Raw genomic sequence first — 16,196 nt, 5'->3', positions numbered from 1 at the left:
GCGTGCACTTACTAAATGTCGAGTCTGGTGGGGGCCAGACCTTCAGTGGATCACTTTATAAACGTTGCACCTGCACACCAGCCATGTGTGGATCACAGCCCTTAGCTACACGGCTCCGAGCCCGCCCATCACTTCTGAAGGGCCACACAGCTGAGTTAAGCCAGTTAGGCACGCCCACTGGTAATTCCCATAGGCCTCAGCACCTCCCAAATCCCAAAGCGGTATCCCACAGGTCAGACCCTGAGGCATTGGGAGCTAACTTCTTACCTTAGCTTCCATGACCTTCCTTTCTGAAATCACCCCTTATAAGGGAGGAGCCCCTGAGAACTCAGAGGAAGCTATGTTCCCACTAATTCTCCTCTCCCCATGAATCTGACACCTGATAGGTGTGGACAGCATTGCCCATTGACCCTGTTCTCAGGCCAGGTAGAATGGGTGTTGCCCGTGACCGTTCCCTGCAGATGCCACCCTTGTGCAGTCAAAGCCCACTTCCTGTTATTCCCTTCCACTGTCTTAAGATCCTGGCCTGAGCAGTTGACCTGGCTGGAGGAGAAGAAGCCCTTGTCTTGCCTGGCAAGAGTCCTCCTTGCTCACCACCTATAACAACCGGGCACCTAGTTTCACCTTATTTATCCTGTGCCCTGCTTTCCAGCCTGCCTCAACCATGTGTCTCATGTGAGTTGAGAGCCACAGAAACTTGAAATTTTTGTACTGAAATTGCCAAAAGCAAAAACAAAACAAAACACACACAAAAACCATCTGCCTGTTATCTTCTAAGAATATGCCCTGAACGCATCTCTGCACATACACCATTTACTGAGCACCTACTACGCGCCCAGTGGATGAGGCACTTCACCTGGATGATCGCACTTCATTTGCAAACACTGTAGAGAAGCTCTTAGTAACCCCTTGTTACCAATGAGACAAGTGAGGTACTGACAGGTTAATTAGTTTGCTCAAGGCCACAGATAATGATAGGCAGGGGCCTCTAAGCCAAGCCCTCCCAAATACAGAGAGGCCATCATGGTGTGCCTCACCCCCCTCCAGGGCGACTCCTGAGCTGGGGCCACGGCAACAGGAGCGTCCCACCTCTTCAGATCACCACTTTTCTGTGCTGTGCTGTAGACAGTCCGCTTCCATCCACCAGCATCGTTCTCCTGTGGCAGGATAATTGGGAGACACCTTTTTCTGATGCCTAGAGAATTAATGAGCTGTGAAAAGAGACTAGATGGGGAATTATTGCTTTCTGGAAGAAGCCACTTAATTCTGCTCGGCTTGTTTTTTGCTAACAACATCTCCTTAAACTGCTGTGTCAAATCTCTTTCCCCCTGTGTAAGATTTGTCAATCTTCTTATTAAAGAGAACACCATTGCACAGCTAAAAATTCATCCAATAAAGTGGATTTGATCTTACAGAGCACTCTTTCCCATTTTAAATAGATGGCCACTGGTTTCCCATTCAAAGTGACTGCCGGTTTAAGCAAACTTGTCCTCTTGTTCTCATCAGTCTAAAAATGCAGCGTCAGTATCTAGCCCAGCATTGAGGTGAGAATGTGGGCACAGGTGGGGAGGGCACTGGATTGAGGAGAGCCAGACCAGGACTCAGGGCTGAGCCTGTAGACAAAGTGCAGAGCAGGGAACCTAAGCAGCATGGGTTCTCAGATCATTCATTCCCTGTCCCCAAATAATCGTCACACCTGCTTTAATGTTAAATATTCAGACTCTGCATTACCTGAATAATGAGCATCTTTTATAATATCTGCTTTAGGGGCATCTGAGTGGCTCGGTCTGTTAAGCGTTCAACTTCGTCTCAGGTCATGATCTCATGATGTGTGAGTTCGAGCCCAGCGTCGGGCTCTGTGCTGACACCTCAGAGCCTGGAACCTGCTTCAGATTCTGTGTCTCCCTCTCTCTCTGCCCCTCCCCTGCTCGCTCTCTCTCTCTCTCTCTCAAAAATAAATAAACATTAAAAGAAAAATAAGAGAACAAGAAGCAATATGTTCACTTGTGAAAGGCAATGCAGTCCTGGTATATGTGGGAGCTTCTCCCATGTCTGGTTCAGTGGCCGGCCCATGATTAACCAGCTACGTCTTAGTCTGTCCAGGCTGCTATACCAAAAATAATAAAGACTGAGGCTTAAATAACAAACATTTATTTCTACCATTCTGGAGTCTAGAAGGTCCAAGATCAAGGCTCTGCCAGATTTGGGGTGTCCCGCGAGGGTCCCATGTCCTAGTTCATAGATGCCTAATCACCTTCAAAGGCCCACCTCCTAACATGATGGCGTCAGGGGTTAGGATTTCAACATGTGAATTTTGGAAGGGACACAAACATTCGCTCTATAGCAAGGTATAAGAAGATCAGTGCGTGTGACCTAGGCCGAGGCAAGAGTGGGGCCTCTACATCAGCACAGGGCCAAAGCACCTGCCAATGTGGAGGGTGACATTGCCTTCGTGGTGGTGAGGGAAAATAAAAACCATGTGCAAAGGTCAGGACACTCTGAGAATGGCTGCCTGTTTGCCTGCAGGAATGCCTCCCGGCTGGGGATTGCACTACCCATACTGTTCAGTATCAGAAGGGAGACACAAGGTCCGGGGGGGAATTGGACCCCTCAATGGGCAATTTGCCATCCAAGCCTAGATGTCCATCTGGGGAAGGAGAACCATACACCCATTGCAGGGAAAAAGCAAAAATCTGAATGTTGCCCTAGGAAGACCCACTTTGGCCCAGAAGGTCTAGTCGTGGTTTGTGCTAGGCGAAAGACCAACATGTGCCACATGTGTCCCTGACCATCCCTTTAGACCCTGTTAGATCCCAGCCATAAGGCATGTTGACTTCTCTCTGGCAAATAAGTGTTCAGGGAGGAGTTTCGGAAACAGGAACGTTGTTTGTTCTCTAAGAGGCTACTTACTTTTACTCAGAAGCTGCTACTAAAGTAACCTCAATTTCTCCCCAAATTACAGGGAGGAATTAATGAGAATTTGGGCGCACCAGCATGTGCTTTGAGCTTCCCTCTTTACCAAGTGGCAATAGCGTAGGTGGAAAAATCTAGGGCGGAGCGGGATAAGGCTGCTGGTAGTAAGAAAGGAGGTGACATACACGCTGAATGTCATTGTCACGTTCCCAATCACGTCTTAAATAGACCTGTTCATGGGAGACACTGCAGTCAGACCTGGGGGATTTGAACCCTTGCATGGCAACTGCTTTGTCCCCTAACCCGCAAGAGCGCTCAGCCATGGTCATTCAGGCATTCACCCGCCACCTGTTCCCCTCACAGAGGTCCGCTGGGTGTGCACATGGAGACAGGAAAGAGAGGAAGGGTGTTAGTGGGACCCAGATTGCTCCCCGATGGGTAGAAGCATGGGTGTCCAAGCCACCCCCACCCTCCTTCCTTTTCAGATTAAGCTTCAGACTAGAATTCTGCCCAATGCACACACCCCATCTTCAGGGCCCTCACAGTCTTTTCATATGCAAGGAGAAAATCCTGAGAGTGGGGCGGGAGGGATCTGTTCCTCTTTCTGTGGGTCCCAGAATCCCAGTGGGGCCACGTTGGCAGGAGAGCCTGGACCTTACTCCTGACCATCCCTTCCCTCCAGGCTCGGTGGAGTGCTGTTAGCCATTTCGACCGCCGTCTCGTTGCAGAAAACACGGGGCTGACTCTGCACAATGTCCAAAGGGTCTCTCACTTTCCATCGTTTCAATTTGCCTACACATCCTGTCATGCAACAAAAATTTATGGAGCACCTTCTGTGTGTCAGGAGCAGGAACAGGCACCATGGATTCAGCAGCAGTCAAGACGGACCTGATCCTCTACCCCGGGGAACTTACCATCTGGCAGGGAGCAGAAGAGAGACAGAAAGGGACACAAACAAAAGAAAGACTTAGCTTGCGGTAAGGAAAGAGCAAACTGAAGTCAAGCACAGCGCAGGTGCACCTGGGGAAGGATGCAGGGACCCACCTCCGAGGAGGCATCCTGGAGCTGAGACTTGCATATGAGGAGGAATGAATTCATCAGGCAAAGTGGTGGGAGTGTCTGATTCTGGACAGAGGTTAGAGCATGTGTGTGAGTCCTGGAGTGGAAGAATCTGAGGGCAAAGACCAGGGAGGCTGTGGCACCGTTGGGGGGAGGGGGGGAGGCAGACGTCAGACCCTGCCGGCTGGGAGACAGGGCTGTGAGCGTGGGCTTTATTCCAAGGACAGTGGAGAAGTGCAGAAAGGGTTTTGTCAGAGGGGCTACCCGACAGGAAGCGATTCTATTTCGAGATGGCGTGGGCTCAGTTGTGTGGACTTTCGTTCCCCAGCGGGGCCTCAGGTTATCAGCCACAAGGGGCCGCTTTCTGAGCTGCTCCGTCTGGCTGTACTCAAAAGCCACAGCTGACTTGAAACACTTTATAAACATTTCCAGGTTGTAAATTCTGTGCTATTTCTGAGCCGTTCCGAACAAATTCATTCCAAATATTATTGCACATCCCCTGCGTGTGAGATGCTGATCGGATCGGGTCAGGGCCCCTTAATGCCACAAGCCACGCCCATGTCCACCTGCTGCATTTGCCACCTACGCTGGTTTTCAAGCCGCGTTCCCGCTACTTAAGAATATCAAGAAAGCCTTCCTACTGTATAGCACTGACCTTGACAGCTCATTCCACATTCACTTCAAGTAGATGGCAGGCTCTTTTCATTGCAACACTGCCAGGCAGCATCTGGAAGAGAAAACTGGTCGCTTTTCAAAGGCTTTAAAGTTTTTGCTTTAGAAAAAGGAAATTTCATTCTGTAAGGCACTATGCGTGTGTATGACATGTGTATAACATCTTGAAAATTGGTAATGCTTTGTGTGACACTCAAAGAAATCCAGTGCTCCTGCTGCTCCCAACCCCCTTGCCCCTTTATGACCTCTCTTCCCACCTTCAATCATGGACCCTTTGACTCTTTTGCTCCCACCCCGCCTCCCCCGCCCACTCCACCTTCCACTGCAAGATGCCTTGTTGCTAGCCAAAGGTTCCCTGCACACACTCTTCCAAGGATATTGGCCCCCAGCCAGGTTCAACTTACCATTTTCTTCCCCCTCTGTATATGAAAATAAGATCGCTTTTAAAAACAAAACAAGGGGAGCCTGGGTGGCTCAGTTGGTGAAGCATCCAACTTAGGCTCAGATCACGATCCCACAATTCATAGGTTTGAGCCCCACATGGGCTCTCTGCAGTCAGCACAGAGCCCGCTTCAGATCCTCTGTCCACCCCCCCCCCCCCCCTGCCATACCTCCCCAGCTCATTCTCTCTCTCTCAGAAATAAACAGTTAACAAAACAAAACAAAAAACAAAATTCACAACATTTTTTAAGTGGAAGGGTTCAGTGGAAGGATTTTTACAGAGGAATTAGGTTGTTCCGGAAGTCATTCTAGGCCATCCCTTTAGGCCAGGCTTAACTTGTAATCACTCACTCACATATTCAGCAAATTTCAGTGAGCAACCTTCTGTGTTCTGAACATCCTGCCAGGAGCTGGGGGAAGAGAATCGAATAAGACACGGCCCCTGCCCATTGGGAGCCCGCAGCCAAGTTGGACAAGGGTTTCAAACTGATGGCTCTGATTTGTCTCATTGACCAACCATCTTAATCTGCGTTATAGACACAGACAAATGCCCATGTTGTTGGTTACCAGAGGACCAGATAAAAATACAAGGATGTTTTCATTAAAAAATTAGTGAACGAAAAGACTCAAAATGCAGGTTTCGTCTATAAAGTCAGTGATTTGCCATCAAATCAGTAGTAACAATTTATACGTTTAAGATACACCATTAAAAGACAATGACAATTCCAGGCAAAACCTTCAGACCCTCCACTTTCAACTCATTTGCAAACTCTTCGGCTTAATCTATGGAAAATGGGTCAACCAGCAAATAGTTATTCCAGTTTCCAGGATTTTTTTCATGCTACACCTTAAAAAAAAAAAAAGGAACACAGCTGTTCATCACGGACTTGGAAAATTCTGCCCATCCTGACCCTGACAGGGCCCTGCAGGTCCCCCACGGCCCTCTCCTGTCCATGCAGGTGACCAGGGGGAGGCAGCATTTTCCAACTGGAAACTTGGTCCACAGAGGGAGATTCTGCGGAAGCTGCACTCCAGGCCTCCCATACACCCATCCCTGACCCACCACTGAGCGAACCTCAGCAGAGCGCCCTTGCTAGGGGGTGGGGACACGGTGGCCCTGGCACTGGACTTGGGATGGGAGTTTCAGCAACTGGCAAAAGAGATGTCTCTTGTCTTGGAGGAGCTTAGATTCCAGTGGGGAGGCAAGCATTGAAGTAAATTCACACATCGTGCAAACTTAGGCTTTGGCCAGCCGTGTCAATGAGAGTTACATGAGGCAATGAAAAATCTACGAAGCACAGAACAGCAGATCTTACCTGGTCTGGAGTCGTGGCATTTGAGCTGAGGTCTGAAGCACGAGAGGGCTTAGTCAGGAGACGGGGTGAAGAAAACCCTCCCAGTGTGGGCACTGCGGGCGAGGGAGAATGATGTTCTGGACGACAGAGAAATAGCCAGGCTGAGGGGGAAAGTTCTGGAGGCGGGGGCTGGAGGACAGCAGGGTGCCAGGGCTACTTCGGTGGCACAGATTTTGACTCTTAGCTTAAGAGCAATGGGGCACCACCAAAAGATGTGCAGTTTTTAGAATACCTCTTTGGTTAAGAGTAGAGAATGGATGGGACGCTTGAGTGGCTCCGTCGGTTGCATGTCCGACTCCGGCTCGGGTCCCGGTCTCGTGGTTCGTGAGTTTGAGCCCCCGCGTCAGGCTCTGTGCCGACAGTGCAGAGCCTGGAGCCTGTTTCGGGGTTCTGTGTCCCCCTCTTTCTCTGTTCCTCCACTGCTCATGCTCTGTGTCTCTCTCAAAAATAAATAAGCATTAATGAAAACAAAAGATTTTCTCTCTCTCTCTCCAACCCCCTCTCCTCACTCTCTAAATAAATAAATAAAGAGTAGGGAATGGATTGGAAAGGGCCAGAGAATGCTTTGGGGAAGGTAGTTGGGTGAGAAATGTTGGTAACTTGGACTAAGGAGGTAGCAGTGGAGTTGAGGAGATGTAGGCGGGTTTGGGAAAATGCAAGACGAGTTATTAGCAGAATGATGGGATCCTGGGGGTGTCACAGAGGACATTCAGCCCTCTGGCTTGCAGAAGCAGACAGAAAGCTGGGTCATCCCCTGAGCCTCGATGCACTGGAGCAGAGGCCAGTTTTGGTGGTGGGGGTAGAGAGGAGACTGGTACTGGTGTGGTTTCACCAAATCTCTGCATTTGCATGGTTGCCTGTGAGGTATGTCCGAGGACACTCAGTAACCATTTGAACATAGAAGTCTGGGGCTCAGAGACTGAGAACAGGAAAAGTTCTGAGTTTGAGCGTCATCAGCGGACAAGTGGAAGATGGAAGTGAGTCTGCAGATGAGATCGTCCTTGAAGAAAGCATGGAGGGCGAAGCAGGGACAGGACTGCTTCTTCATTTGGTAGGCAGGCTGGATAGGAGGGGCCTGCGAAGGGGCTCACAAAGGCCCCCCTGCCTTCCAGGACTCTGCAGGGTGCTACGTTCGGGAAGACCCTCCCAGAGACAAGCACAACTACTTCTCCTAGAGCCTCTGGGATCCTGAGGAGATGCCGAACGAGGAGCCCGTGGAAGAGTCATGAGGTGAAAACAGCAGGACTGGGCAGCTCGAGGCAGCACTCACTGACCTGCCCCAAGCAGAGCACACCCTTCAAAGTCCCCCTGCACCAGCCGGCTCGCTTCCAAGCACCCCAGCCCCAAGATGGCCAAACAAGAGGGCCCATCCTCAAACAAGAGGGTTCGAGGGTTTCCCTCCAATAACCATCTCCTCTACCTCCTGAATGTGGCCTATTTTTCTCTCCTCACATGCCACATGATCTACATTGCTCTGAATCTCTCTCCTAATTAGTTCTTTTGACTTTGTAGCTTCGTGCTGTCTTTTGACTTCCACTGCCCATCTAAACGCCTTACGTTCACTTTTGAAGCATTCTTTAAAGTTGATGTCATCTTGTTGGTTTCTATTGGGATGTCTGACATGTAGCTAGCTTAAAAGAGTGAATTTCCATATTCTCCTTACAGATTTGCATTTTCATATCCGTTGGAGGAAAGGCAGTCGGCTCCTATGACACAGCTGGTGGGCAGAAATGTATACGGAATGAAGCCACTGGCTTCCTGTCAATGTGAGGTCCCAGGGAGGAAAACTTAAGAAATTACCCAAGGGAGGAGAACTTTGTCACTAGTTAATAGAGTTGATGCCTCCATGACTGCCCCTCATGTCACCCCATCCCCATGTAATCGATAGAATCTGTGCCTGGGATAGACTCTTCTGAAAGATAATCCAGAAGCAGCCACCTCAGCTGCAATTCCAACGAAATGTCCCGGATGTTTCCACTCTATTCATTTTACTCACTTAAAGATGGTCTTCGTGTGTCATGAGTTAGTGCCTTTCATTCTTGTGCAGGGTGTTTATCCAGCCCAACTGTTTCATTCTTAGGAAGCTATGCTTCAAGTTTCCACAGCAGACTCCTTCAGCCAAGACTCATGAAAAAAATCCAAAATATGGTAATGTTTTCACTCACACGTTTACATCACAAATATACAAGATACACCCCTCCAGGATCCGCACTGAGCATTAATTCATAATTCTGGGTTTTAGTTCCAGTAAGTTTTCTGGCCTTTTCTCTCTCTCTTCTTCTGGAACACCTATGCACTTGATGTCATGATATTCTTTTTTCTTCTTTTTCAATTGAAGTGTAATTACCATAGAGCGTTATATTAGTTTCAGGTGTACAAGATAGTGATTCAACAATTCTCTTTTTTTTATTTTATTTTTTATTTTTTAAAGTGATTCAACAATTCTGTACATTACTCAGCGCTCATCATAAGTGTGGTCTGAATCCCCTTTACCTGTTTCACCCCATTTCCTCACCCACCTCCTCTCTAGCAACCACCAGTTTGTTCTCTGTATTTAAGAGTCTTTTGGGGGGGGGGTTCGCTCTTTTATTCTTTGTTTGTTCGTTTGTTTTGTTTCTTAAATTCCACATATGAGTGAAATCACATGGTATTTGTCTTTCTCTGACTTATTTCACTTAGTATTACACCCTATAGGCCCATCCTTGTTGTCACAAATGGCAAGATATCATTCTTTTTTATGGCTGAGTAATATTCCATTATATATACATATTTTTTCCCCACACCTTCTTTATCCATTCATCTATGGATGGACACTTGGGTTGCTTCCATATCTCCACATCTTTGGGTAAATAAATACCCAGTAGAGGAATTACTGGATCATATAGTAATCCCATTTTTAATTCTTGGGGGGAAACTCCATACTGTTTCCACAGTGGCTATCTCTTTACTGACCTTTGAATTGGTCATAATAACCGTGGCCTTACCCACTAATTTACAACAAGAGTTATAAATTGAAAACCATGTGCAAACTTTAATGTCTCACAATCGAAGTTTCACCATCATCTTCACCATTATCTACCCCACACAGGTAAAGAGCAAAAAGTGCTAGTGCAAGAAGTAACTCCACCTGAACGTGGAGTATCCATACCACCTTGGAAAGAGAAGAGCCCCTCGGTCAGAAAGACCCAGGTTCAACCTCTGAGTCTCTTTTTCTGCTGTAGAACAGTGATAACTACCTCATGGAATGTCATAAAATTAAATGGGATTTCATGGGAAGGCCCCATTCAAGGTGGCATCTCTGTAAATATGGCCTCCTCTCCCTTTAGGTCGGGGGCCATGTGCAGAGAAAGAAACTTTCTTTTTCCACCCTCCTCTCCCCTCAGATCCACCTCCCACCTTCAGCCAGCCACTGATGAAAATGTCCCAGCCTGTTCTACCTTTCCCTCAAGTCCTTCTTGTCCCCTCTTTGCTTCACCTTTCCAGTGTTTTCCACCTAATTACAGGACTTCCAAGAACCTCTTGGGCCAAGCTAAATAGACATCTTCTCCTGCACCTTGACAGCCCTGTTCTTGGAGCCATTCCTCCAAGCATGACATTCTCCCTGAGGGAGAGGGTCCTCCAGCCTCTCTCAGCGTGCTTCCCCCTCCTTCCTATAGCTTACCTCAGGCTCTCATTCATTCGTTTATTCTGCAGTGATTTACCTTCTGTGATGCACCTTCTGTGAACCTGGTCAACTCTGTGCCCCTCACTGTGCAAGGTCCTCGCTCCAGGTTTCACAGTACGTATTTGAGCAAAATCCAGTCATTTTTCATGTGCTCTATGTACAGATAGCTGGACAGCAGGCTCGTCTTGGCTAACAGGTGACTCCTGTGCACAGGAGGACAGATGAGAGAAAGGGAGTCAGGGGTCACGTGTCAGAAGTCATTGAGAGGCCAGGGTTCCACCAGGTCGCTCTGATCTTTTTGCCTGCTCAGCTGTCACCATCTGTTGACCATGGTTGAGAGACGGGGACCCTGCCCTACTACACAGACAAGAAGGACAGATCAACTGGGCATATGGTGCAGCCGCAGAACTGGAAACTCAGCTCTGGTCCAACGGGGGGGTGGCCAGGAGCAACATGGCGGCCTGGCTCTGGGAACACAGTGCACCTCTGGGGCAAGGGAGATGGGAAGATGGCACACAGGGCTGCTGCAGCACTGGGGGCCTGGACTCTTTTGAATTGACTATGGCCACTGATATGAGCATAAGGAATTGGGAAAGACCACACTGGGCTCACAGAGCTCTGATATGGTCCTGGTGCAGATGGCCTCTGGTTGCCCATTGCAGGTCCATTCTGGTGCTAACATCTCCTGTGGTTCTCGTCAACCATAGGAGTCAACCTGGCCCCTTTAGGCCATTGGCATTGTCCCAGGGGAAGCCAAGAACTCAAGTATATCCTAACTTCTGCCATTAACAAAAACCCAATCTCATTCTGGTTGCTCATCGTGCCCTCCAATCAAGCCCTGGATCCATAGCTTGCCCTGTGACCTAGTGCCTGTTAGCCTCCTCTGCAAAGGTAGATAATGATTTCTCTTGGTGACACAGCCAGCCACAGGAATGCAATTGGCTGACAGCCACCAGCAGCGGGTGACTTCAGGCTCTGCCTCAGCCTTCAAAAGCCATTTGTCTTTTACTCTCTATTAATCACATGTCTAACTACGTCTTAGCATATTCTTCCTGGAAGACCCAAATGACTCACAATTGACCCACCAATGGAAGCTGGAGAATTTACATACCAACTCTTCCCTCCTCAGTTGAGGGTTGCCCTGGAGTTTTTAAATCCCTCAAATTTCAGGGTTGAGCTGCCTTGAACACCGGCTGAGCAAGCTCTCACTGCACGGAGAAAAAGCTCTCAGGTGCGTGAGGTGAGAACCTGTCAGCAGGATTGGGGACTGTCCACTGCCCCTGTGGGAAACTGAAAGGTAGGCCAAAGGGGTGGCATGCGACCCCAACATCATCTTCTATGAAGAACACCAAACTTGCACTTCTCGAACCCGGGTATTTACATTCCCAGAAGCACATGGTGGTCATGACAGGAGGGCCCCACGGGCATTATGAGCTTGGAGCATCAGTTTTGTGTGTGTGCATTTTGTGGGGAAGCATGATTTCTATTTTTAGCAAATGGATATTAGAGCTTGGAATGCAGACTTCACATGAGTTTTTAAAAGACAACGTGAAATGTCAGAAAAATGCCATGCTTGACATTGGCTGCTTTGCGTAACCTCCTGGACCTCCTTCACTCAAGTGGAAAAGATTGACAAGCAGAGCTGTGGGCCACTTGGAGCCACTGAAGGGCTTTAAGAAAGTGAGACAGCCAGATTGGTGGCTCCGTGGGGGAAGCCAGCAGCAGGGAGGTTGGGGTGCTTGGGGGATTACTGAGGTCCCAGTGGGCACAGCACATGCCAGGGCACCACAGGCGCAGCAGATGAACAGAAACCCTCGTTCTGGGGTGCAGGGGGGAGGTACCTGAAAACTAATTCTACAATTAATGTCGAATTCGCATTTTGATATCTGCTCTGAACACAGTGCCCCCCCAGAGAACAAGAACTAGGTAAAGGTTTAGCAGGAAAATGTCCTAGACATAGGGAAGGGCTTGGGAAAAAGCCAGGAAGAGGGCATGAGCTTGGAGTGTGGGAGGAAGTGACAGGGCCCACGGGTGAAGGGTGAATGGGGTGGGGAGAAGATGACGTGGCATGTGCCTGGTGGGGTTTTCAGGAGTCAGTCCAGGCGGGCCCCCAGGCCACGGGAAGGACTCTGGTCTGCAGCAAAAAGAGGCTACTGGCAGGTTTTAAATAGAGCAGCTGCAAAATGATATTTGCAATTTTCTAAAAGATCAATTTAGCTGCGATGTGGAGAATAAGATGGAAGAAGGTCAGGGACAGATGCGGGGAAACTGGTTAGAAGTGAGTTACTAGTCCGGGGAAGGGATGCTGGCAGCTTGGGCTGGGAGAGTAGAAGTAGATAGATGGTAGGTAGATACATGAGAGAAAGAGAGAGAGAGAGAGAGAGAGAGAGAGAGAGAGAATAGATAGATAGATGATGGTAGATAGATGGTAGATAAATAGATAGTAGATAGATAATAGATGATGGTAGATAGATAGATAGAAGATAATAGATAGATAATAGATAGATACATATAGATGATAGATAAATGGTAGATGATAGATAGAGTGATAGATAAATGATAGATGATACATAGATATAGATATAGATATAGATATAGATATAGATAGATAGAGAGAGATAATAGATAATAGAGAATAGATAGATAATGATAGATAGATGATAGATAGATAGGTGATGTTAAATAGATAGATATATAGATAATAGATGATGGTAGATAGATGGCAGATAGATATAGATGATAAATGGTAGATAGATAGTAGAGATATAGATAGTAGATAGATAATAGATAGATAATAAATAGATGGTAAATAGATATATAAATAATAGATGATGGTACATAGATGGTAGATAGATAGATAGATAGATAGATAATAGATAGATACATAGATAGTAAATAGATAATAGATAGATAGATACATATAAATGATAGATAAGTAGTAGATGATAGATGATAGATAGATAGATATAGATGATAGATATATGATAGGTGATAGATAGATAGATAGATGATGGTAGATAGACGGTAGATAGATAGTAGATAGATAATAGATAGATAGATAGATAATAGATAGATGATGGTAAATAGATATATAGGTAATAGATGATGGTAGATAGATGATTGATAGATATAGTAGACAGATAGATAAATAATAGATAATAGACATAGATGATAGATAAATGGTAGATGATAGATAGATAGATAGATAGATGATAGATGATAGAGAGATAGATAGATAAATGATAGATGATAGATAGATAGATATAAATAATCAGGGATCTCCAGAGAAACAGAACTTGTAAGATAGATATAGATATATGTATATGTGAATGCGTGTGTATGCATGTATACATTATATATAATATGTTGTATTTTATACATATATAAAAGAGAGAAAGAGAGAGATTTAGTATAGGATTTGTCTCACCCAACTACGGAGATGGAGAGGTCCCACAGTGTGCCATCTGCATGCTAAAGACCAAGGAAAGCCAGTGGTCTAATTTAGTCTGAGTCCAAACACTTGCAAACAGGGGGAGCCAGTGGTATAAATCCCAGTCTGAAAGCAGGAGGAAATGAGATGAGATGTTCAGCTCAACAGTGAGGTAGGAAAAAGAGGGGCAAATACCTCCTTCTTCTGCGTTTTGTTCCATTCGGGCCAACCATGGATTGGATGATGCCCCCCACCCACATTGGAGAAGGCAACCTACTTTATGAAGTCCACTGATTCAAATGCTAACTTCACACCCAGAAACAACGTGTCCTCTGAGCCAGTCGAGTTGACACACAAAATTCACTGGTGACTTTCAAGAGGGAAAGTGAACAGGACCTGGTAATAGAAAAAGAATGAGGGAAGTGGACAGAGTATGTAAAGGGATATAAAGACTGAACCCCTTGTTTCGGGCTTGGGCAACTGGATGTACAGTGATCCCATTGACGAAGACAAAGCTAGTGGAGAATGATCAGGATCGGAAAAAGAATGAGTTTTCTTTTTCACGTGTTGCACGTGAAGGGCCCATGATACGTGCAAGTGGGATGTGCTGGGTGGGAAAGAAGCCTGGATGGGACAGTCAGAAAGGGGACAAACCAGTAGTACCTGTCTGGGACCCCTGGGGACAAAGGCAAGGGCACTTCAACAAGAAGCGAGTGGTGAATACGGTCACGTGCTGCTAAGAACCAGACAATAGTAAAGACTGACACAGTGTCCCTTAGCAAGAGCTGTCACGGGAGACTGTGTGTGCAGAGGGAGGCCAGCTTGGAGGGACCGAGGGGCATGTGAGGCAGAAGACCTAGGCACACCTCCTTCTGGACTACTGGCTTTGAAGTGGAGAAGCAGGGTGGTGGGTGTCTGGAGGGACACTCTGTTAGAGCTTCGACTGTGCACTGTCATTTGAGGACGCTGGAGGCTTAGCATGGTGAAATGCTGGTAGGAAATGCCTCCCAGAGAAGAGACAGCAGCAGGTGCACGACAGGGCTGGGGGCATCAGCAAATGATCCCCAAGAAAACGGGAGCAGTGGGATCTGGAGCATGCTGACAAGACCACAGTGGAGAACCCCCGCTCTATGGGATGTTCCGCCCCTCCCTTGTTGTCCCCAGTGCCTTTCTTCTCCCTTCCCTTTGCTCTTTTAAAGTCCTATTTATTCTCGGGCGCCCGGGGGGCTCAGTCAGTTGAGCGTCCGATGCTTGGCTCAGGTCATGATCCCACAGTTTCATGAGTTCAAATCCCACATTGGGCTCTACGCTGGCATCGCAGAGGCTGCTTGGGATTCTCTCTCCCTCTCTCTCTGCCCCTCCCCAACTCGCACTGTCCCTGTCCCTCTCAAAATAAATATATAACTTTAAGGTTCTACTTATCCTTCATTACCCAGATGAAGTCAACACCCCTTTTTCCTTCTTAGCCAAACCAAGCCTCCGTGTTCCTTGTCCCCCCCCGAATGCGCAGTCTTTGTAGCACTCACTGCTCACACCAAATGATGACCCGTGTCCTCTAGATGTGCCATCTAGTCAATCAAGGTGACATCTTCTTTCTTTTAATGCGCCTCCCTCAGCACCAGCGCTGGCCTGACGTGAAAGAGAAAAGGGCTTTTACTACAAAGTTATCTCTATCAGGAGTCAGGGTGAGGACAGAGACCTTCCAGCAGCCCTGTGCTCACAGGACTTCAACCCTTGAGTGAACGCTCAGAGACAGACAGATGTCCTGCTAACGAGGTTCACATTTCTCCCAAGGATGGCAGGTCTGAGCTACTGGCAATTAACAAAAGGTGCAAAATGAGAGTGTAAGAGGGTGGATGTAGGAGAGCCTGGGGTGTTGACAGCATCCCTGGTTCCTGTGTGTCCTGTCCTCCTGTCCTCCCTGTCCTCATCAGACGTGTCAAACTAAGAGAGGAGATAATCTCAGAAGCAATTAAAAGGTGCTAAGAACTGATGAGATGTGAACACCACAGAGTGGGCATGTCCACCCCGAGCAGGAATTAATCAGTTGCTCAGTAAAAATAGCAGGGGAGAGGACTGGCAGGACCACCCAGAGCCCTGGGGTGGGGGGCCAGCCCCAGCAATGTGGACACAGGCAGGTCACACTTTCAAGTGACTTGTTTATCACATCTGTCTTCAGAAGGCTGGGGGATGGTTAGGATAGAGAGTTAATTTTTAAAAGTTAATATATGTAAAGTGCTTCGAACAGTGCCTGAAATACACTACACCTAAGTCAAATACAATAAAACAATAACAACAACGATTATTCGGATCCTTGACAAGCAAGAGCTAATGACAAATGAAGCTGGATTTGAGTAATGCATCCACTAGTTGGCCAGAGATAGCTACTAGTAAATCATTTAAATTCTGATTTTTGTTTCTTCACTTGAGAAATAAAGATATTCCTGCCTAATGTGCAGGGTTGTTGGGGGGATAGTAGAAGATACAATTGTAGGGTCTAGCCCAGACCATCAGAAATTCACAGTGGAGTGGGGGTGGTCTCCCCAAGGCAAGAATGGAACACCTTTACTCCAGGTATCTTCTCCATAAGTCACTATGATGGTGAATTTTTGTGACAACTTAGTTGGGCCAAGATGCCCAGATATTTGGCCAAACATTATTT

Source organism: Panthera uncia, chromosome D1 (genome assembly GCF_023721935.1).
Source record: "Panthera uncia isolate 11264 chromosome D1, Puncia_PCG_1.0, whole genome shotgun sequence".
Classification (NCBI taxonomy): domain Eukaryota; kingdom Metazoa; phylum Chordata; class Mammalia; order Carnivora; family Felidae; genus Panthera; species Panthera uncia.
The sequence above is the reverse complement of the archived record's forward strand: the minus strand, read 5'-3'. Positions refer to the sequence as shown.